Source organism: Marmota marmota, unplaced genomic scaffold (assembly GCF_001458135.2).
Source record: "Marmota marmota marmota unplaced genomic scaffold, marMar, whole genome shotgun sequence".
NCBI classification, from domain to species: Eukaryota; Metazoa; Chordata; class Mammalia; order Rodentia; family Sciuridae; genus Marmota; species Marmota marmota.
This window is the reverse complement of record NW_026007995.1, coordinates 20010-42445: the sequence shown is the minus strand read 5'-3', so window position 1 is coordinate 42445 and position 22436 is coordinate 20010. Positions and strand designations below refer to the sequence as shown.

At 38.0% G+C, this 22436-nt stretch overlaps 1 pseudogene; it reads right to left on the bottom strand.

Moving 5' to 3' along the window:
* Positions 1-21544: 21544 nt before the first annotated feature.
* On the bottom strand, positions 21545-22130 carry LOC107133766 (annotated as a pseudogene).
* Between the last annotated feature and the right edge of the window lie 306 nt (positions 22131-22436).

The following is a 22436-nucleotide window of genomic DNA, read 5'->3' as shown; positions in this document are numbered from 1 at the left end:
AGAAATTTCTAGGCAGCATAGTATTTAGGCAGTGGAATGGGTATTTCTGGCAGATTTTTAGCCAAATTCATTGTGGTATTTAGGAGCAGAAAGCAGAAAGATTTGAAAATTTTGGACTTGAAAGGTGGGAGTAAAACTGGGGCTAAATAAATTGCAGTTGTTAACGACATAACTGCCAGTAAATGAATGCTAAAGACTTTGCCAAGAGACAATAAGAAAAATGTCTTGAGGGCATCCCAGGAATTGACAATATCACACTCATCTCCGGCTCTAGGGAGTAAAAGTAAATATTCCTTTGAGAAGAGACCAGTGGGGCACCCTGTTTGCACAGGGAAGCCTACAAAGTTGTTTCACCATGCTCAGGTGCTCAAGCACTCAGAGGTTGGTGCAGCTTTGGACCCTAGAGGCTTGGCTACTACTCAAGATGACAGCAGATCTTGGCATCAATCACTTGGTGCTGGTCCTGTAGAAATGCAGGATCCTGGAGTTAGGGGAATTTTCAAAGGAAAAGAATTTCAAAGGAAGGCCTTGGAAATCAGGCAAAGTATAGCAGGATTAGAGTCCCTGTGGGCTGCCCCTGAGAGGGCATTGTGTGGAGATGTGAGGAGAAAGCCAAAGTTGCAGTGGAGACCCCCAAGATTAAAAAATGCCATTATCGTGGCACATCTGCAGAGGAAAGCTACAGGATTTGAGCAGAGACAAGAGAACAGACAGACCATGTGGGCTGCAACCAGAAAAAACACAGGGGCAGATGTACACATTCCTTCAGAGAGAACCCCAGATGCTGGACATAGAACTACAGGGCTTGTTTGCCCAGTTGGAGTTCAGTCTTGTTTTGGTCCCATCCCTTCTTTCTATGCCCCTATTTCTCCATTGTGGAATGCAAGTTCTTACTCTGTACCTTTATATATTGGATACTTGTAACTTGCTTTTGAGTTTTGCAGGAGTTCATGATGAGAGTTTACCATGAGTCTCAGGGGAGACTTTGGACTTGGACTTATGGGCAATCCTGGAACTGTTGAGACAATGGGGACTCTTGAATGTGGACTAAATGTATTTTTCACCATGAGATAAGCATGGGATTTTGGGGTCCAGGGGCAGAATATTAAGGTTTGAATGTTAGATATCCCCAAAAATCTCTTGTGTGACACAATGGTAGAAGATTTAGAAGTGAAATGATTGGGTTATAAGAGCCTTAACCTAATAGTGCATTAATCCTCTGATAGGGATTAACAGATGGTAACTGAAAGCAGGTGGGGTGTGGCTAGACCTAAGGTGGGTCACTGGGGGTGTACCTTTGGGGTTTATATTTTGTTGTGGTGAAGAGAGTTCTCTCTCTCTGCTTCCTGGGGATATTTATTTATTTATGGTACCAGGAATTGAATCTAGGGTGCTTAACCACTTAGCTTCATCCCCAGTCCTTTTTATTTTTTTGAGACAGTGTCTGACTAAGTTGTTTAGGGCCTTGCTAAGTTGCTCAGGCTGACTTTGAATTTGTGATCCTCCTGCCTCAGCCTCCTGAGTCACTGGGATTATAGGCATGTGCCATTGTACCGAGCTAGTGCCATGTTTTGAGCTACTTTCCCCCACCATGATGTTCTGCCTCATTTCAGGTTATGAGGAATGGACTTGGCCATCTGTGGACTAAGATCTCTGAAGTTGTGAGCCCCAAATAAACTTTTTCTCCTTAAAACTGTTCTTGTCAGGTTAGTTGGTCACAGCAGTGAGAAAGCTGACTGAACAGCAGTGGTCCTCAAAACCAGTTTAAAGTAGGATCACCAAGAATGCCATATGCAGATATTCTGATTACATAGGTTTTGATTGAGACCAAGGCACCTGAATACTTTAAAATATCCATAGGCAAGTGTATTGATCAGTGGGACTTAGAGCACTAGTTTATGCAATTTAATAGATTTAAAAAGGCTTTTCTTACAACTAATAATCTTGATAATTATTATTCTCATTTTCAGATGAAAATATTGTTCATATGCTATAATATTTCCTGTACTATTTGAATTTTTCCCTAGTTAAATCATTAATTAGGGTAGCAGAATAATGAACCCAAGTTGTTCATAGGTAGGTAAAGTAAGAGAATTGCAATCTGTGAATTTGAAAGTTTTGATGTGAACAACAATTATTTAANATGTGAAAAATTTTAGCTATGAGGACTGTGACATGTACATATGGGATTGTAGTAGGTGTCCTAGAAATCTCCTCCTAAATTTTACTTCCCTTGTACAATGAATCTATTTCCCACAGACATCTCATCTACTATGGCAGAACATTAGTCCCTCTATTTCTTAAGCACCCCCAAAAGATTATGATGGACATAATGAGGATGACAGTAACCACATCACAAACCATTATTGAGATACTCCAGAGGCCCAGGTGTTGAGCTATGTGTTCTATGTAGATTGTTTGAATTCATCTGTGTAGTCTTTCCCAAGCTGTAAGTGCCACATTCTTTTATTTTACAGAAACTAAAGGAGCTCAACATTTTTATGTAACTTGTGATGGGTGTTTGGGTTGAATGCACTGAAACTGTTAGAATTGAGCTGTGTGACTAGAGACACAGAGCACCTGGGCACAAGAGTCTTGGCAGGTTGTCCCCTGGACCTTTTAACACCTTTTCAATTCCCTGTCACTCCAGGAAGAAACTCCTTGCTCTTGGAACTCTTCTTTCCACATCATGAGGACAAGCATAAAAGTTTTGATAATCAGATGACAGGATATGCAAAGTTTCAGCTATGAGGATTGTAAAGTTTACATTCCTGTTTATGGTACAACTAGCAGAAATCTTATTAAAAATTTTAGTTTCCAACCACACAGGTCCTGCATCTCAAAGAAATATTACTCACAATAGTAAAAAAATTGATGCTTCTAAATTGTTTGTTAAGCACTCCAAAATGATTATAAAGGTGATGTAAGGATGTTGAGGAGAATCGAAGTAACCATCACATCATAGGCTGATATAGAGGGCTTCCTAAGTGTCAGGTCCTGAGCAACATGCTTGGAGTCACTTGTTTAATTTCATGGGCACAGTCTTACTCTAGTTACATATGCTCACATTATTATTACCTTAAAGAAAATGAAAGAATACATTATATTTTTGTAACTTGTACTAATTTTTTATGTAGAAAAGAAAGAGGCCATGGTTGGATTGGGCCATTTGAGTTGAGCCATGTTTGATACAGGGCTTCATACCAGGAAGATCCTGGCAGATTGTCCCCTTGATGACCCACCAGTTATTTCATGTTCTTTCAATTCTTTCAATCATGTTTAGTGTTGCCATTCTTTTGGGGGGTTTTCTGGTAGATCAGAGGGCAGGGTAGCATCCATTATTAGAAAGGTAACCATAGATCACAGGCAAAGCTTACAAAAATATAGGCACACCATAATTTAGCACAGAACTCTCTCTTGCTCCCCCTTGCAGGACTTTTATATAACAGACCACATCCCCCTCCATGTATGTCATTATCCAACTCAATCTAAAGAAGACACAAAGTCAGGTCTTGATTCATTCCTATGCTAGATACTGGAAAGAATTAAAAAACATACTTGCAGTTAAGACCACTGGCCCTCTGCTCAGTAGTTTCTGTTGGCTGGGTAAATAAGACATTTAATGGATTGGACCACAAACCTGACAATTTAAATTTGAATCCTCTCTGTGTCTTAGTTGGCACAACTGCATCAAGTATGGAATGGACAGAAAATGGGTGCTTCCTGTGGAATTAATTTGTGAAGTGTGTATAAAAAAGGGCAAAAGGAAATTTGGAATTATTATTTATTTATTTAGAAGTGTCTCATCAAAGAGATCATAGATTTATTCAATGACAAGATTAAATGACCTTACAGAGAGACTTAAAAACACATGTTAATGTGAACTAGTATATTTCAAGTGCAATAGGTATTGTGTTTAAATTACTTAGATGAACACTAGGTACTTTTTTTGGTAAATTTAAAAAATAAATCAATTTATGAATATATAAATCAATATTGACATGAAAACACTGACAAGAAATTATACCCACCCAACTCATGACTGTAGCTGTGTTTGGGGACAAGTGTACAGAGAATGAAATCCTGCAGAGATACCAAGAACTTAAATTTCTTAGGTAATTATACACAACTATATCAAATGTTAGTCCTGATGTGAATATTATCAAATGTTTGTACTTTTATGTAGACAGTGTGTATTCTTCATAACAATTGTTGATATTCATAGGGAATGTGCCAGGAAATATTCTATGGCATTGGTTCTCAATGCTTGTTAAGAAGAAACTGCTCCAAATATCAAATGCAATTCTGATTAAATTGATTTTAGTGTGAGGCTAGGGTATCTGGATATTCTAAAATATCCATAGGTAAATAAATTAATGAGACTGAGAACCACAAGTTATGCTATTTAAATGATTTTAAAATATTTTTATTTACTCTAATTAGTTATACATGTCAGTAGAGTGCATTTTGACACATCATACATAAATGGAGTATAACTTCTCATTAGTCTGGTTGCTCATGATGTAGAGTTACACGGGTCATGTAATCATATATGCACCTAGGGTAATAATGTCTGATTGATTTTCCCATCCTTCTTACGAACAAGCCCCCTTCTCTCCCTTCATTCCCTAATTTTGTCTAGTCCAAAATTAGCATTCACATGTCAGAGTATTTAAATGTTTTTTAACTACTTTCTTACAACACCATATAAGATAGTTATATATTATACCCACTTTACAGATGTGGAAATTGCCTGTGTGAGTTTTCATTATACCTGTTTTTTTTTTCTCTTTTTCATTTCCCCCAATTCAAACATACCAAAACCTGACAAAGTAATGAAGCAGGTAATCTTCATGTAACTAAAGTAAGAGGATTTCAATCTATGTATCAGTGAAGACTGATAATGCTCCTCAACTTCTAACATTGTTCTAGTCAATGCCTCTAAAATGGGTGTGGATAGAAGAGCCTGCAATAAAGAAAGAGGCTAAGAAGATTAAAATTTCCACAATTGAGTACTTTTTGTGTATAGACCTCAAGTGTGAATACATAACTAGAATTTAAATATATACAGGGTGCTGGGTGCCCATTTATGTTTTTGCTTTTTTCCTACCCTTTTTCCTATCTAAAGGTGTTCTAGCACTATGGAAACACAAAATCTAACACACATTTCAGAATTTTATCTCATGGAATTCTCAGATGATCCAGAATTGCAGCTTCTCCTCTTTGGACTTTTCCTGTCCATGTACCTGGTCACAGTGTTTGGGATCCTGCTCATCATCCTGGCCATCAGCTCTGACTCCCACCTCCACACCCCCATGTACTTCTTCCTCTCCAGCCTGTCCTTGGCTGACATATTATTCATGTCCACCACAGTCCCAAAGATGATTATGGACATTCAGATTCACAGTAGAGTCATTTCCTACGTGGGCTGCCTTAAACAAATGTCTCTTTTTGCCATTTTTGCATGTATGGATGATATGCTTCTGACTGTGATGGCCTTTAATCGTTTTGTGGCCATCTGTCACCCCCTGCATTACTCAGTCATTATGAACCCTGGATTCTCTCTGTGGCTTATTAGTTTTGACATCTTTTTTTGTTTAGCCTTTTGGACTCCCAGCTGCATAATTTGACTATCTTACAATTTACCAACTTCAAGGATGTAGAAGTTTCTAACTTCTTCTGTGACCCTTCTGAACTCCTTAATCTATTATATTCTGATACCTTCTCTAAGAACATTGTCAAACATTTTGTTGGCACCATGTTCAGTTTTTTCCCATTTCAGGTATTTTTTCTCTTATTATAAAATTATTTCCTCCATTCTGAAAATCCCTTCCTCAGGTGGGACATTTAAAGCTTTCTCTACCTGTGGTTCTCACCTGTCAGTTGTTTGCTTATTTTATGGAACAGGCTTTGGAGTGTACCTTGGATCAACTGTATCACATTCTCCCAGGAAGGGGACAGTGGCCTCAGTGATGTATACTGTGATCACCCCCATGCTGAATCCCTTCATCTACAGCCTGAGGAACAGGGACATTAAATGTGCCCTGAAGAGAGTTTATAGCAGAACAGTCTAATGTCAGAAACTGTTGCATCTGGTTGGGACCAATTCAAGCATAGCAAGACCTGACAAAATAATGAAGCAGGTTATCTTCATGTAACTAAAGTAAGAGGATTTCAATCCATGATAAATTATATTTATCAGTAGACCTATGTTTAAAATACAGCAAAGCTAAACATCTAGTCTGCACCAATTTAGGAAGAATGGCTGAAGTCAGAAGAAAAGATAAAACAAAAAGTGGGTGCAAAATAATTCAGCACAGATCTCCCTCTTTCTCCTTTTCTAGGATATCCTTGAGACTGTCCACATCTCCTTCATTCTTGTAATTGTCCCACTTGATTTGATCAGTTCGTGATTTTATTGCTAATTAGGAAACTGAAAAAAGTTTAAAAATGTACCTGAGATGTATCTTCCATTAAGATCGATGAACCTCTGTTTAAAATATTCTGGTTTCTGGGAAGCAATGAAAAAGATTAGTGCATCTTAACTCTGAGATCAACAACTTACTTTTTTTTTCTTTAAGCAGGGTTTGAAACTAGGTGCGTTGATTCTATTGCTTGGTGCTTTAGATATTAAATTTCAATTCAGGAACTTACTTTTGACTGCTGTTGGCTCAATTTATTATTTCGTGGACATAGAGCAGGTTGTTAGTGTCCCTGAGATTCAGCTTTATCATCTGAGTTGAATTCCAGTTGACACAACTGCATTGAGTATGGATTAAAAAGATAATGGGTGATGTGTAATAAATATGTGATCAAAGTATAAAATAGAGACAAATATAAGTGAGATAGCTATTATTAATAATAAGTGTTATCATATCATTTAGCTAAAATGTCTTGTAACCTGAAGTTATTGAATTCCAATTTCTATAATATTGCTCTTTAATTTGGTCCTCAAATAAATATATGCTGTGTATTTGCAGAGAAATGATTAATTCTCTTGAATTTCTGATTTCCCAGAGGCTATACCATTTGTGGCACCATGGACAACAAAAATTAAAATGTGTGTTGAACATCAAATAGGCTATTGCATTGTACACAAATCCTAACCATAATTGGCATGGATGCAACACATGTGGCGCATTCCTGAGTGTACTTTCCTCCTATTCAGGAATGTGCCATAGAATAAGGGGCAAGATTGAACGTGACTATGCCTGTGTCATGGACACAAATCTCCTGTTCTTTCACTTAACAACATCTACAGCATTCAATTCTTCCAACCGTGCCAGAGATTTTTCATAAGAAGTAAAAAAATCAAAGGAGATACAAAGAGAAGGGATAGGAAAACCTTGTTGCTTGGTATGAGACACATTGTAGACTTTCAATATCATTCTAAGTTTTCAGTGTCCCTTGACAATTATATTTATCAGTAGACTTACTATTTCCTTAGTGGTTAAATTCTACATTTAAAAAAAATAATGTCAAAATATTTATTTGGCTCTAAACATTGCTTATGTGCCACATATTGTGTGGTGATGAGGAAGACACTAAAGAACAGCTGACCAGAGAGGTGGATGACAGAGTACAGACTTCAGAACTCAATATTGGACAGTTGGAGGCCAGAGAGACTTGGAGTTTGATTATCAGAGTCGGAAACAAGGACATAATTCCTTGATCCTAAACCTTGACTAATGGTGGGGTCAGAGGGGAGGAGTAACACAGGCAGGAAGAGAGGGAGGAAAAGCACATGGCTTACCTTCTTTACAGCAACTGGAAAGAAAAGCAGACCAAGTTAAAATAGGACAAGAACAATAAACACAGTACAGGAGATCAAGCAATTTAACCCACGTGGTGGACTGAAGCTGCACCAGGCATGGCAGCCACAACCAGCCAGCTTCAATAGGAGAAATTAAATTAACACAGCTTCTCCCCACCTTCAGATAGCAACAGATGAGACCAAAGGGCATATCTCTGAATGAGTTGTCTCAGTCATCCATCTAGAGGGATCTTGTGGGGGATGACTGTTTGCTGAAAGTTACTGAACCCCACTCCCTCTCTCTGTAGATAAGAGGGTTGGGATGGAGCTGAATCTCAGGGAGTGCCAGCCCTAACCCAGATGCTCCACACAGTCTCCGCAGGAGCTCAGGTAAAGATGGGCCAAATGACATGCTATCCCCATTATGGTGACAGCTAAAACCACATTGAGTGGCACCATTTATAATGGAGGCCATGGATAGTTCACAAAAAGTCTCAACCTGTAGGCAACTGCCAGGTGTTTCAACTGCATCACCCTTAGTGCCAGTGGAGGGAGCAGGTGTCAACGATTAACAACCATGGGTAGTAAGAGCTCAGATGCAGGCTGGCTACCCACTGTCTATCCCAGTCACAGGGACAGTACTTTACTCACCCATATCAGCCTCATTGGAGGATTCTGTGCTGCAGACAGCCTTCACCCACAGGCCACACAGGTGCAGGTGGCCACCAAGTGCTTTGATATGACTGCTCCAAAAAGTCCCAGCAGAGGGCAGCAGGCACCAGCGATTCACTGCCATGGGCACCAGGAACTCAGATGCAGGTGGGCCAACTAACTCTATATCTGAGTCAAAGAGATGGTACCCTAGGGATCCACATCAGCCAAGGGGAAGGCTTCTGCACCACAGAACAAGCACAGACAGCCCCAGATAACAGGTCTCACACTTTCAGACAGCCACCTGCCTCTATGATTCTTTAAATATACCTCTTTGGAGGTGAGTAGGTGCACAGTGTCCCATAGCAATCAGTGTGACAGCCTTGAGCACTGCACTGAATCCAATAGAAACAGCCAGCAGACACAGTACAGCCTCCTTCAAGCATGCAGGCTCATGCTTGCTTTCTTGAAGGGCTAATGAACAAGAACTGGCTGGTGATAAATATATAGCAACCAGGGAAGTAGCTCTTGTGCCACAACACCTGTAGCAGGATTCAAAGCTGAAGAGTGGTGGACATTTTCTAAAGGTCCCAAATCCTGATGAAGTCCAAATGAGGAAAACTTAAAAAGAAATTTCTTCACTTTGGCCTGGATTATTATAATTAGCTCTAAAGTCAAATTTGACCTTGCATATGTTATTTTTCATTATGGGTTGATAAATGTACTAATATTTGACATTGTGTCCATAACCCATTTGATTGTATTTCTTCTAATGTTTTATCTGTATTTAAAGTATTAACTGTATTTAAAATATTAACTGGAATCACTCTATGTTCATTTTCTTGGATTAGTTTATTTACACTTTTTCTTCTTAGTTTCTCTTTTCCCTCCTAAATTACTTGCAGCTTCCTCAAATCCATTCTCCATCCATAATTTTATCTTTTTACCTTGGTGTGTATTATTCTTCCCTATCTTTCTTTTATTTGCCCATTTTTCTCCTCCCTGTTTCACTTCCTATGAAATGTATATAGTAATTGTACTGTCTTTAATAGCTTATTTATCAATCTACTCCAGAGCATTACAATAATTGTATACCTGGATTAGAGGAAGTATGGAGACTATTTTCAGCAAGTTTTTGTTTTCCCTAAGGTTGATCAGCACATGACTTTGACCTTAAGTATTTAGTAAATAAGGTTTAGTGCCTTCTCTCAAAGTGGTGCTGGTACTAGGAAGAGCAGAGGAAACCTGTTGAATAAAGTACCAATACCTGGATATTCACCAAGTCCAGGGCACGTAAGACAAAGAAGCTCATGACGTGTGAATGGAAGTCATATGTGGATTGTTCCAGGCATGACTCCACCCCCAAAACACATTTTAAAAATTAGTGAATTATATATAATATTGGGGTTCATTTTAATGCACATGCATGGAATATTTGCTTCATTTCTGTCCTCAGTACCTCTCTTTTGCCTTCCTGTCTCCCTCCCCCATTCCTCTCCTTACTACTGTATTGGTTTTCTGTTTATTTATTCATACTTTTTAAAAAAATTAGTACTTTACAGATGTACATTAAGATGGAATTCACTGTGGTATATTCATATATGTACATAGCATAATTTTGTTAATTTCATTCCTTCCTCTTTTTTATTTTGGTTTAGCTTCTGCATATGAGAGAAAACATTTGACCCTTAATTTTCTGGGTCTGGTTTATTTCATTTAGCATGTTCTCCAGTTCATTCATTTACCAGCAAATTCCATAATTTCATTCTTCTTTATGGCTGTGTGAAACTCAATATGTAAATCAATTGCTTTCCTGTGTGCCAATAATGACTCTGCTGACAAAAAAAATACCAGAAAAATTTTTCCATCTATAATAATCTCAAGGAAAAACCATTTGGGAATAAGTCCATGGAGGTAAGAGATCTCCACAATGAAAATTTTAGAATACCAAAGAAAGAAATTGAAGATCTTAGAAGCTGGAAATAACTCCCATGTTCTTGGAGAGACAGAATTAATATTGTCAAAATGGCCATACTAATAAAAGTGCTATACATATTCTGTGCAATGCAATCCTCAATATCAATAACATTTTTCACAGAACCAAAAAAAAAATACTTCTAAAATTCATTTGGAAGAATAGGAGACCCATAAAAACTAAAGCAATCTGGAGAAAAAGGTTGATGTTGGGGGCATCACAATACTGGACTTCAAATTATACTACAGAGCTATAGTAACAAAACCACCATGGCATCAGCACTAATGCGTATATGAAGACCAATGGAATAGAATAGAAGGCACAGAGACAAACTCACATAGATAAGTTCCTGGTATTCGACAAAGGTGCCCCTGATAATTCTGTAACAAATGGTGCAGGGAAAGTTGATATAAATATGCAGAAGAATGGAACTAGATCTCTGTATTTCACCCTGCACAAAAGTAAACTCACAAAAGTTGGTGAATGACCCAGGAATTAGACCAAAAACTCTGTAATGGCTAGAAGAAAACACAGGCTTAACATTCCAACATATTGATACAGGCACTGACTTCATTTACAAGACTTCTAAAGTGCAAGAAATAAAATCAAAAATCATTAAGTGGATAGAATTAAATTAAAAACTTATTCACAGGGACTGGGGATGTGGCTCAGCAGTAGAGCGCTTGCCTAGCACATGAAAGGCCCTGGGTATGATCCTCAGCACCATATAAAAATAAATAAATAAAATAAAGTTATTGTGTCAAACCAGAAATAAAAAAATAAATATTACACAAACAAACAAAAACTTATTCACAGCAAAGGAAGGAAGAATGTGAAGAAAGAGCCTACAGAATGGGAGAAGATCTTTGCCAGCTGCTCCTCTGACAGGGAATTAATATCCAGAATATATTACAAACTCAAAAATCTTAATAGCCAACACTGAATAACCCCATTAATAAATGGGCAAAAGAGCTATATAAGCACTTCTCAAAAGAAGAAATACAAATGACCAAAAAATATATTGAAAAAATGTTAAACATTCCTAGCCACCAGGGAAATGTGAATGAAAACTACATTGACATTTCCTCTCACTTGTATCAGAATGACAATTATCAAGAATAAAAATAGTAATAAGTGCTGGTGAGGATTTATAGAAAAGAGTATACTCATACATTGTTAGTGGGATTGAAAATTAGTATAATCACTCTGTAAAGCAGTATGGAGATTCTTATAGAAGTTCAGTCTATAATAGTGAAGTTATGGAATGAGCACAGGTGCCTGTCTATAGATGAATGGATAAAAAAAGTGGTTGGTGTATTGCTGGGAGCCATTAGCCAAGTAGGTATGACAATTTCCTTGCCAGCGTACCCCATGTTGCTGACATTTTGCAGTGACATTGAATGTAGTTGACCTTGCTCAAGGACCAGGGCGGATTAGGGTGTTCCTGGTTTAACATAATCGGGTTTAGGGCGTTCCCAGTTTAGGTTCCAGGTTTAAGGTTTAAGATTATTCCTGCTGGGAATAGGGCGTATCCTGCTGCCTAAGTTCCCCTTGAGTTCTCACGGGATTCAGAGTATATTTTGGAAGACAGATGCCCAGAGAGGTGAATTTGGGAGAGAACGTGGATTTGGGCAGAGAACGTGGATTTCCCCAGAACGTGTTTGTATACGGCTGGTGTGAGTTCGGGAATAAAGAGTTGCTGTTTGAATCTACAAGCTGTGTGGTGGCTCGTGATTGTGTGCCCAGCCAGACTGCGGCATTTGTGTATATGTATATATGTATATGCATATATATGACAATAAATGTAGGTGATTAATAGTAAATTGAATATTTATAAATTGTGATTAACATACTGTTCTCTATCTACATATTACACAGTTTCCACATGTGAAAATGAGAGGTACAAAAATTTTGAAAAGATTTTTATTAAATTTACAAGTTAAATGATGCCCCTCTCTCAGGTTTTGCTGTGTATCAGTTAAAGTGCTGGAAAGAATAAATTTATATTGTAAAAACAAAACCAAAAACAACCCCCCCACAAAACTACACTGAGATTTCATCTCACTCTAGTCAGAATGATGATAATCAAGAATATAAATAATAATAAATGTTGGTGAAGAATTGGGGAAAACAGAACTCATATGCACTGTTGGTGGGACTGTAAATAAGTATAACAATGGTGAAAATCAGCATGGAGTTTCCTGAAAAGAACCATCTTATGACCCGGGCATACCACCCCTCAGTATTTATCCAAAGAATTAAGATGAGCATACTCTAGAGATGCATGCATTCCCATGTTTATAGTAGCAAAATTAATATGTATGTGGAACCATACATATGTACTGAATTTACATGTGTATTGTGAATGATACACAATTTATGTATGTGAAACAAGCCTAAGAGTCTGTCAACAGATGGATAGATAAAGAAAAAATGGTATATTGTACACAATGGAGATTTATTTAACTGTAAATAATAACAAAATTATGCCACTTTTAGGAAAATGGATGGAACTCGAGAACATCAGGTTAAGTGAATAAAGACAGACTCTTAATGTCCAGGGTGGTTTTGTCTTATATGTGAAATCTATAGATAAAAAAGGGAAAAAGGGGGGGAAAGGGGATCTCATGAAAATAGAAGAGATACAGGTATGGGAGAGGTAGTTGCTCAAGGGCAGGGAGGAGGAGAGGACTAGAGAGGTACGAGGAATTGAAACTGACCAAATCATAAAATGTACATGGATGAGCATGCCACCGTGAAACCAACTACTATGTATAATTATGCACCAATAAAATAGTAATTTAAGAATTTATCATAGTAAGAGTGGAACTGAAAAGTGTATGAGTTTTTAAAAAAGAGAAATGAAAGAAATGAGGAGTACATATGAACTTTTCATTAGTAAAAGGTGAAGAACATTTACTGATATTCATTTTCTCCTCTTCTTCCACCATTAATATTAGCAAGTCCTTAGAGTTTGTAAAAAATTGTAATAATTTGGCTAATTATGAGCTCTGTGCATTGAGCCTCCAAGACATATAATAGTCAATAATCAGCCAGTGCCTGCAGGTCTTCAGTTTTATGGCTCCAGTCCAGTGGGCTCCACAGCTGTGTCTCTGTTAGAGTCTGTAAACAAGTCAAAATAACACCTGGCATTTAGCCAGAGGAATGTTAGAGTTCGTAAACAAGTCTGGATGGTGCCTGGCAAAATGCCAGAGGGAGTGGTTTGAGAAGTAACAAAAGCAAGCCATTAAGTGTGGAGATTCCTTATTGGTTGACTGATGTATCTAGTTTATGCTAATTAGATAAGCTGTGTGGAATGTATAAATACTTCTCCTGTCCTGCAATAAAGGGCTCCCACTCGTGCTGTATCAATCTACACAAGTTGTTCGTCACCCCCTGGCTATTTTGCTGCAGCGGGACTGCGGCATGTCTCCTCCTTCCAAGGTTGTTTGCATCAGAAAGCTGCTGTCTGAGGTTGTGTTGATATTAATCCTGAAGGTGAAGCAGGAGGTCATTGCACACCTGGCAGGGTGTGCATCTGCTCTGCAGGTCATGACCTCCCAGATGCACAGCGTGAGTCAGTAAATGCTGTGGGAGATGAAGAATGGAAGAGGGAATGTCCAATCATTGCTTCCTCTTTGTCTGGAGAAGCATGCAGTTTGGGTATAGGTGGGAGAATAACAGAATACAAAATTGCAGTTATAAGGACTGTGAGTTTATATAATTGGTTGTAATGAGAACAGCAGAAATCTCATTCAGTTTTGCTTTCCTTCACACTGATTCTAATTCCCATAGATTCTATCCAGGAGGGGAGAAAATCTATCCTTTTAAACTGTGTTCTAAGGAATACAGAAGGTTTATGAAGGTGTTGAGGGGGATGAGGATGAGTGTTAGGATAGTATTCCTATATAATGAGCCATTACTGAGAGATTCCCAAGTTCAACAAGGTGCTTAGCTATGTGTTTTACATAGATTCTTTCATCTGCCAAGTCTTCTACAAAGTTTAAATTCCACATTATCATATTTATAGAATAGAAAGGAGTACAGCTGTTTATGTAACTTGTATTAGGTGTTCCCGTTGAACACACTGAACCCATGTTTGATTGAGCTGTCTGGTTACTGACTCAGGACATTGGGCAGGAGAAGCTGGACAGGTTGTCTCCTAAATAAACCAGTTATTTCCCTTCCCTGTCACCCCAGATAAGACTTCTTTCTCACTAGGCACTACTGACTGAGGGTATATGGTATATTATATTATGTGGCACCACAAATATCTTGTGGTTAAAATACTGTCCTCTAACTACATATTATATAACAGTTCTCTCTTGGGTAAGTTGAGGGGTACAAGAATTTTGAAAGGATTGTCATTAACAATAAGTTTACAAGTTAAATGATGTCTCTCAGGTCTTGCTAGGTATCAGCTAAAGTGCCAGAAATGTGTGTACTACAGGGAGAGACTTAAAAGCACATATTGATGTCAAGTAGGCCATTCAGGGGCAGTAGATGTTGCATTATATACTACTTAGATTGAGTCTTAGGGCTTCTTTGGTAAGTTTTTAAGAAAAATATATGGATTTTTAAATCAATATTGTCATGGAAACATTAACAATGACATCTACCTATCAAATGACTGTGACTGCCATTGAGGGAGAGCTGTGAAGGAGAATGAAATCATGCAGAGATAACAAGGACTCAGATTTCATCAGTGGTAATTCAAATCTCAATATGCTTTTAGTTATGAAGCAAAGATTCCTCAGTGTTTATATTTTCAAATTGGTATTTTATTTATGATAATTATAGGTAATATTATTGCACCATTTTTAAGTGCCAGAAAATATTCTTAGGCAGTGATTCTCTATCTTGGTTTAACCCATTTTGTCTCATCATTCCCAGTTGTGAAACATGTAGAAAAGTTAAATATGGTATATGAAATAAAAGTGTAAGTATATCATATTAATAATATAATTTACTATAATATCATATTACATTAATCATAATTTATACAATAATATTTAAGCCCTGGATTATTATTTTTAACCTATTTTAATTCACCTGTGTCAATTTCTTTGGAATATTTGCATAACTGAGAACTTCGGTTTTCCAAAAACTGTATATACATATATTCTGATGAAGTTGATTTTGGCCTAATCCAAGGGTATCTAAATATTTTAAAATTTACATGATTAAATACACAGATATATGAGATTCAAGAAACACTATTTAAGCAATTTCAAAAATTTCAAAATTTCTTATAAGAACATTATAAGTTATGTATTTATTTTCCCCATTTTTTCATATGGGAAATCTGTTCCCATGTGTTTATAAATCTGTCCCCAGACNTCCAACCATTATGAACCCTCGACTTTTTGGCTTTTAGTTTTGGTGTCTTTTTTGGTTAGCCTTTTGGAATCCCAGCTGCACAATTTGATTGCATTACAGTTTACTACCTTCAAGGATGTCAAAATTGCTAATTTTTTCTGTGACCCTTCTCAGGTCCTCAGTCTTTCCTGTTCTGGCACCTTCATCAATATCATGTTAATGTATTTTGTTGGTGCTCTATTTGGTGTTTTTCCCATCTCAGGAATCCTTTTCTCTTACTATAATATAGTTTCCACTATTCTGAGAATCCCATCCTCAGGTGGGAAATATAAAGCCTTCTCTACCTGTGGGTCTCACCTATCAGTTGTTTGTTTATTTTATGGAACAGGCTTTGGAGTGTACCTTGGTTCAGCTGTGTCACATTCTTCTAGAAAAGCTGCAGTGGCCTTGGTGATGTACACAGTTGTCACCCCCATGCTGAACCCCTTCATCTACAGCCTGCGGAACAGGGACATTAAGAGTATCCTAAAGAGGCTCCACAGTAGAATTATCTAACCTCAGGATCTTTGATGTCCATTTGATGGATAGTTTTGAAAAAGCAATAAAAGCTAGCACCTAGACCTGTAAATCCCACTTCTTTGGTTACATTATTTTGTAGTTGATAACTTTAATTTCTCATGTTTCATTGTGGAATGGTGGTTGTTGGGGTTTTTGGACAAGATTAAAGGGAATTTGAAAAATGTTTTTATTACTGCATTATAGTTATACATTTGTTCCATTTCAATCTATGTACTTCTACCTTCCCTCCCTTTTCCCTTCACCTGCTCCCCTTCCTCACTTTGGTACTCTTTTATTGATTTTTTTTAAGTTGGTGGTTTACAAATATACATAAATATATGTTCATGGCATGGTTTGGTCAATTTTATTCCACTATTTCTCCTTTTTCCCATCTGTCCTCCCTATCTCTCAATCCCCTACCTCACTCCACTGATCTGCTTTCTATTTTCAAGATCTTCTACCCTCATTTGTTTTCCATATTTCCTTCTAGCTTCCACACATGAGAGAAAATATTTGGCCTTTGACTTCTGAGTCTGGCTTATTTCACTTAGCATGATATCTCCAGTTCCATCCACTTAACTAGCAAATGCCACAATTTTATTCTTCTTTATGGCTGAGTAAAACTCCATTGTGAATATATTCCACATTTTATTTATCAGTTTTTCTGTTACATACCTTTTCTGGTCCCATAACTTAAAAAGGGGTATAAATTTTCAGTTTAGAAAGAGGAAGAATTTCTGTGAATGGATCTTGGTGATAGTTTCCTATCAATATGAATGCAATTAATACCATCAAACTGTGAATTAAAGCATGGTTGAAATGATAAATTTTTATTATGTGCATTTTGCCACAACAGAGAGTATAAATAATAATTGGATGGCTCATAAAATTTAAAAAGTTATTTCTATGGATATGCTAAAGAAAAAGCCAAAAGAGAAGGGTATAGGTAAATATGATTCATCCTGAGACATATTTTTGAATTCACATCACTCCAGACTCCAGGGCATTTGAAAATTTTTATTCATTATTAGGCTCATTTTTTTTCATTGTAATGAAATTATTTTCATTAGGTGGCCAACATGGCCTGGAGATGAGTGTTATTCTCTCCACTTTGAGTAATGAGTTTAAGCAGAGAGGTGGAGAGATTTATATACTTACTGCACATAGAAGCAGATGATCGATATGGAACTAAAATGTTCATTTTCTCATTTCCATTGTAGGTCATTCTCTCTTTTAGTGGTACAAAATAGAAATGTTATTCATAACACCAGATAAAATTTCTTGGTGATTTGTTATGGCATGATTATTACTGTACAGATTACAATGATGTTTCAATAGTAGAACTTCAGAATATGAGAATGTTTTAAATAATGACTGATTTTTCCTTTGGACAACAAATATACATGTCTAATAGTAAAGATGAATATCCATCAATTGTTGGAAGTCAAACAAATATAGTCCACCTTCATATCATAAAAAATTCTTAAGTGTGATATAGAGAAAGGCAGGACCTTTTAAGGATTGTTGTAATAATAAACTGACACATTGAATGATGTTGCTCCCTCCAGTTAAAGTCTGTGTATGTGTTAAAGCATCTGTTGTAAAGGACGTACTTCAAAGATAGGATCAAATCCATCTGTTGATGTAAACAAGACATTTCAGGGCCATATGTATTGTGTTGTAAACTACTTAGGTGAGCTTACTGTTTTGTGTAAGGGAATATTTAGTGACCTTCCCGTAAAGCCCTAGGTTGGGTGAATATCCATGTATTGACACTTCCACTCAGTGTTTGTCCTCTGCAGTTCCCAGGATCACACCACTTTGAGAGATGACACTAAACCCTTAAGTACAATCACTTCAGAGAAAAGCCACATACTAGTCAACCTTCAGAAAAACAAAAACTTGTTGATGGTGTTCTCCACAGTTCCTCTAATCCAGGTATAAACTTGTAGTAGTACTCTGGAATAGATTGAAAAGTTAATTATTAAAGATAATAAAATTGCTATCACATTATATAAAGTGTTAAAGGGGAAGAGAGAAAAATTGGGCAAAAGAAGAGAAAAGACAGAAAAGAATAATATAAACCAAGGTAAAAAAAGAAGAAAAAGATGAATGGGGGGCAAAATTTGAGGTAGTAGCTGGTAATATAAAAGGAAAAGAGGGGCTAAGAGGAGTGGGTGTATGGAATGATTCCACTCAATGCTTTAAAACATAGAAAAATACAATCAAATAGGTCAGGGACACAATATTGAATACGAAGGTAACAATTATCAAATCAAAATGAATAATATAGGTATGGTCCAAGTTGATTTTAGAGCTGTTTATAGTAAACTGTGCGAAGGAGAAGGTAATTCGTATTGAGTTTTATTGTTCTGGACTTCATTAGGATTTGGGCCATTAGAAGATGTCCATTACTCTTCAGCTTTTTATTCCCCAAAGGTGCCAGGGCACAGGAGCTACTCCCATGGTTGCTATGGACTCCTCATCAGCCAGTTCACAGTTTTCCTTTGTCAGTCCAGGGGCCTGAGGCTGGATGCTCATAGGGTGCTGAGCTGTCCCTGCTGGCTCTTTCTACTGGGTGCAGGAGTATAGGATACAGGAATCAGGGCTGTTGCTCTGAATGCAGTGGGACACCATGCACTGTTCGCCTCCTCAGGGCCCTCTTCAAATTGGCATAGAACCTGGTGGCTGTCTGCAAGCTCAGGACCTGTGGTTGTGGGCTCTCCATGGTAGTCTGTGGTGTAGAAGTGTCCCTGCCCTGACCAATGCAGATCACGCGAGCTGTGGCCTGTGCCTGCAAATCTTGGGTGTAGTGCCCTTCTGCTGCCTGGGACTGAGTCAGCTGTCCTGTCAAGGACAACTACCAGGGGTTGTGAATCTCAGGCATCTACTCCCATCTCTTCCCAAGCTGCTGCAGAGGTTGTGTGAAGCTCTGGGTTAGGTTAGCAGTTCCTGGGAGTGACCAGCTCTCAGATCCCCACTCTGCTATCCACAGTGAGGGGGAGGGATTTGCAGCAACTTTCATCTAGTAGCCATTCCTCTATAAATTCCTTCCAGACAGATGATTGAGATGTTCCACTGCAGAGGTTCTCCCTCTGGTTTTATTTGTTGCTATCTGAATGTGGGGAGAAGCTATGTTGACTTAATTCCTTCTAGGAATGTTGACCAGCTGTGAATTCCACAAAATGACTTCCATGCCCAGCATGGCTTTCAGCTCACAAATTGGGTTAAACTGCTGTCCTCCACTGCTTCTGCTGTGCTTTGATTTGGTCTGCTTTTCTTTCTGCCTCTTATTAAGGAGGTGAGTTTATGTGCTGTTACTCTTTCTTTCTCTCTCTGTTGCCCCTCTCCCTGGTATGGGTTTGGGTTAAGCAACTCTGTCCTTGTTTTCTTCTCCAGTAACCAAACTTCAAGTCTCTCCAAACCTCAGACTGTCCAGTATTGACTCTTAGAGCATTGACTCTGTCATCCACTTTTGTGGTCAGCTGTTTTTTCTCTGCCTCCTTTCTGGATTGTGGAAGGGTCAGGGTTCATAACCTACCTCTGCTTTATAGTGAGATTTAATAGGTTGATAGAAATAAGCCTATATTAAATGAAAACCTTAAGATTTTATTCTTATAATTTCATTATGTTTTACTCATTGACAGGTAAGTGTAGTGTGTACCAATACCACATTTGTAGATAGTAATGTTGTATGTTATTTTAGTCAGGTTTTTTGCTGCTGTGACTGAAAGACCTGACAGGTACAACTGTACAGGAGGAAAGTTATTCAAGGGCTCATGGTTTCAGAGGTCTCAGTTCACAGAAGCCTGGCACCATTTCTTGGGGTTCAAGGTGAGGCTGAACATCATGGTAGAAGAGGGAGGGAAGCAGCTCACGTGGTGATCAGAAAGCAGAGAGAGAGTGATATCTCTATTTTCCAGATACAAATATACACCCCAAAGCCACACCCCCAATGCCCCACCTCCTCCAGCCACACCTCACCTGCCTTACCACTCAATTAATCCCATCAGGTGATAAATTCACCAATTGGGTTAAGGCTCTGGTAATCCAATCATTTGTTCTCTAAACCTTCTTGCATTGTCTCATACATGAGCTTTTGAGGGACACATTACATCCAAACCAGAACATATGATTTTTGGAATCTAAGTGTATTTATCAAAATTTAAAATCTATCAAGATTAATAATAGGAGTCATATATTAAATGATTTTAGAAAGATAAATCATATTTGACTGAACACTTTTATCCACAAAGAAGGGAAAATGGAAAACCCAAGAATGATGAAAAACCCTGGGACAAATGGCACATGACAAGCTATCAACTTTAACCTAGAGTTCAGATAGGGCAGTCCTAGCTCTTACAGAGAGTTCACAAGCATTCTAAATGCAGTTTTGTACCACTGTTGTGGAATAAAGTGAGGTATATTTGACTCTTCTTATTTTATCTTAACGAGAATGGCTTTCCTTAAAGGGTATGGACATTTTTTATTCTGTATTTTCTTCTTCAAAGAATAGAATATATTACAGAGCCATCAAGGACTTGTTATCTCTCCTACTTTTAGTCTACTAATGTTGCTCAGTTGATTGTCTCTAAAGGGGGTGTGTATAGGAGATAAATGTCACAGAAACCAGTAATGCAAGAGTTCTAAGAAGACTGGGCCTGTCACAACTGAGAAGTAATGCTGAAGTTGTATGGACTTCAGGTGTGAATACTTGTGAATGTGTGAATTAAAATATAAACAGAATTGTAGGTGCTTGCTTTTTCATGTCTTTGACCCAACCCTGTTTACATTTCCCAAAAGGTGTCCAAACAATATAGAAGAACAAAATCTTACACATGGGACAGAATCTTTCCTCTGGGCTCACAGGTGTTCTGGAGTTGCAGCCTTTTCTCTTTGGATGATTCCTGTCCCTGTGTGTGGTTATGGTGCTTGGGAACTGCTCATCATTTGTCTGTTTCCTACCTCCACACAGCCACACACTTTTCCTCTCCAACCTGTCCTTGGTTGACTTCTATTTCTCATCCTCCACAGTTCCAAAGATGACTAGAAACATCAACATTCACAGTGGGCTCATCTCCATAGTGGGCTGCCTGAAACTAATCTTTCTCTTTTTGAATGGAAACACTATTTTTGATGGTCCAGGGCTACAAAAAGCAGAAATAAGACAAATATAAGACAACAGAGTGTAAAATTGCAGCAGAAAGATGATTACTCTTACCCTCATCCTCTTTCTTAGCACTGTTTCAACCTCCTCATGGTCTTTCTCTTGGTCAGCCATGTTCTCTTTACACTAAACCCTTGCCCATGTACCAGTGAACTGAGGCACGGTTGGCCTACATCAGGTTAAAATTGTGACCTGGGTGAGCCCAGGCCTCAGCGATGGCTGTGGTGTTGCTTAGCATACACACAGCTTGCTGTACCTTGGCCAGGTCTTCACCAGATACCACAGAGGGAGGGTGATGACTAATGCTACCCTTGAAGTCATTAGGGTACCAATCCACAAACTGGATGGTATGCTTGGTTTTGATATCAACAATGGCAGCATTAACATCTTTGGGGACAACATCATCAAGTTAAAACAGGCAGCAATCTATGTATTTATCATGGCAAGTGTCACAGTTCACCATCAGGTTGGCTGGCTCAAAAAAAGCAATGGTGATCTCTACTACAGTAAGCTCTTCATGGTAGGCTTTCTCAGCAGAGATGACAGGGGCATATGAGGTTAAAGGAAAGTGGGTGTGGGGATAGGTTTGACTGGCCTTCTGTCATCTCAACATTCAGGACTCCATAAAATTTGAGGGAAGCAGTGATGGAAGACACAATCTGGCTAATAAGGCAGTTTCTGGATTTGGATGATGGCAATGATTGCATAATTATGTGAGCACAATTAACTAAAACTATGAATTCATATTAAATATCCACCATGGTGGGTGGGTACTCAATATGGTTAAAATGGTGATTTTTTTGTTATTTATACTTTACCTCAATAAAAATGGATAAAAAAGCAGACGTATCTATACAAAATGTAGAGGTGAAAGAAGCAAATAGTACACGAACTTCCTCCAAGGTAGAGGGAAAGTCCAAGCCCTTTTGTGGACATTCATTTCCTCCATTAATGTTAGAAAGTCCTCAGAGACTGGGACAACATGGATTAATTTGGCTAATTATGAGCTCTGT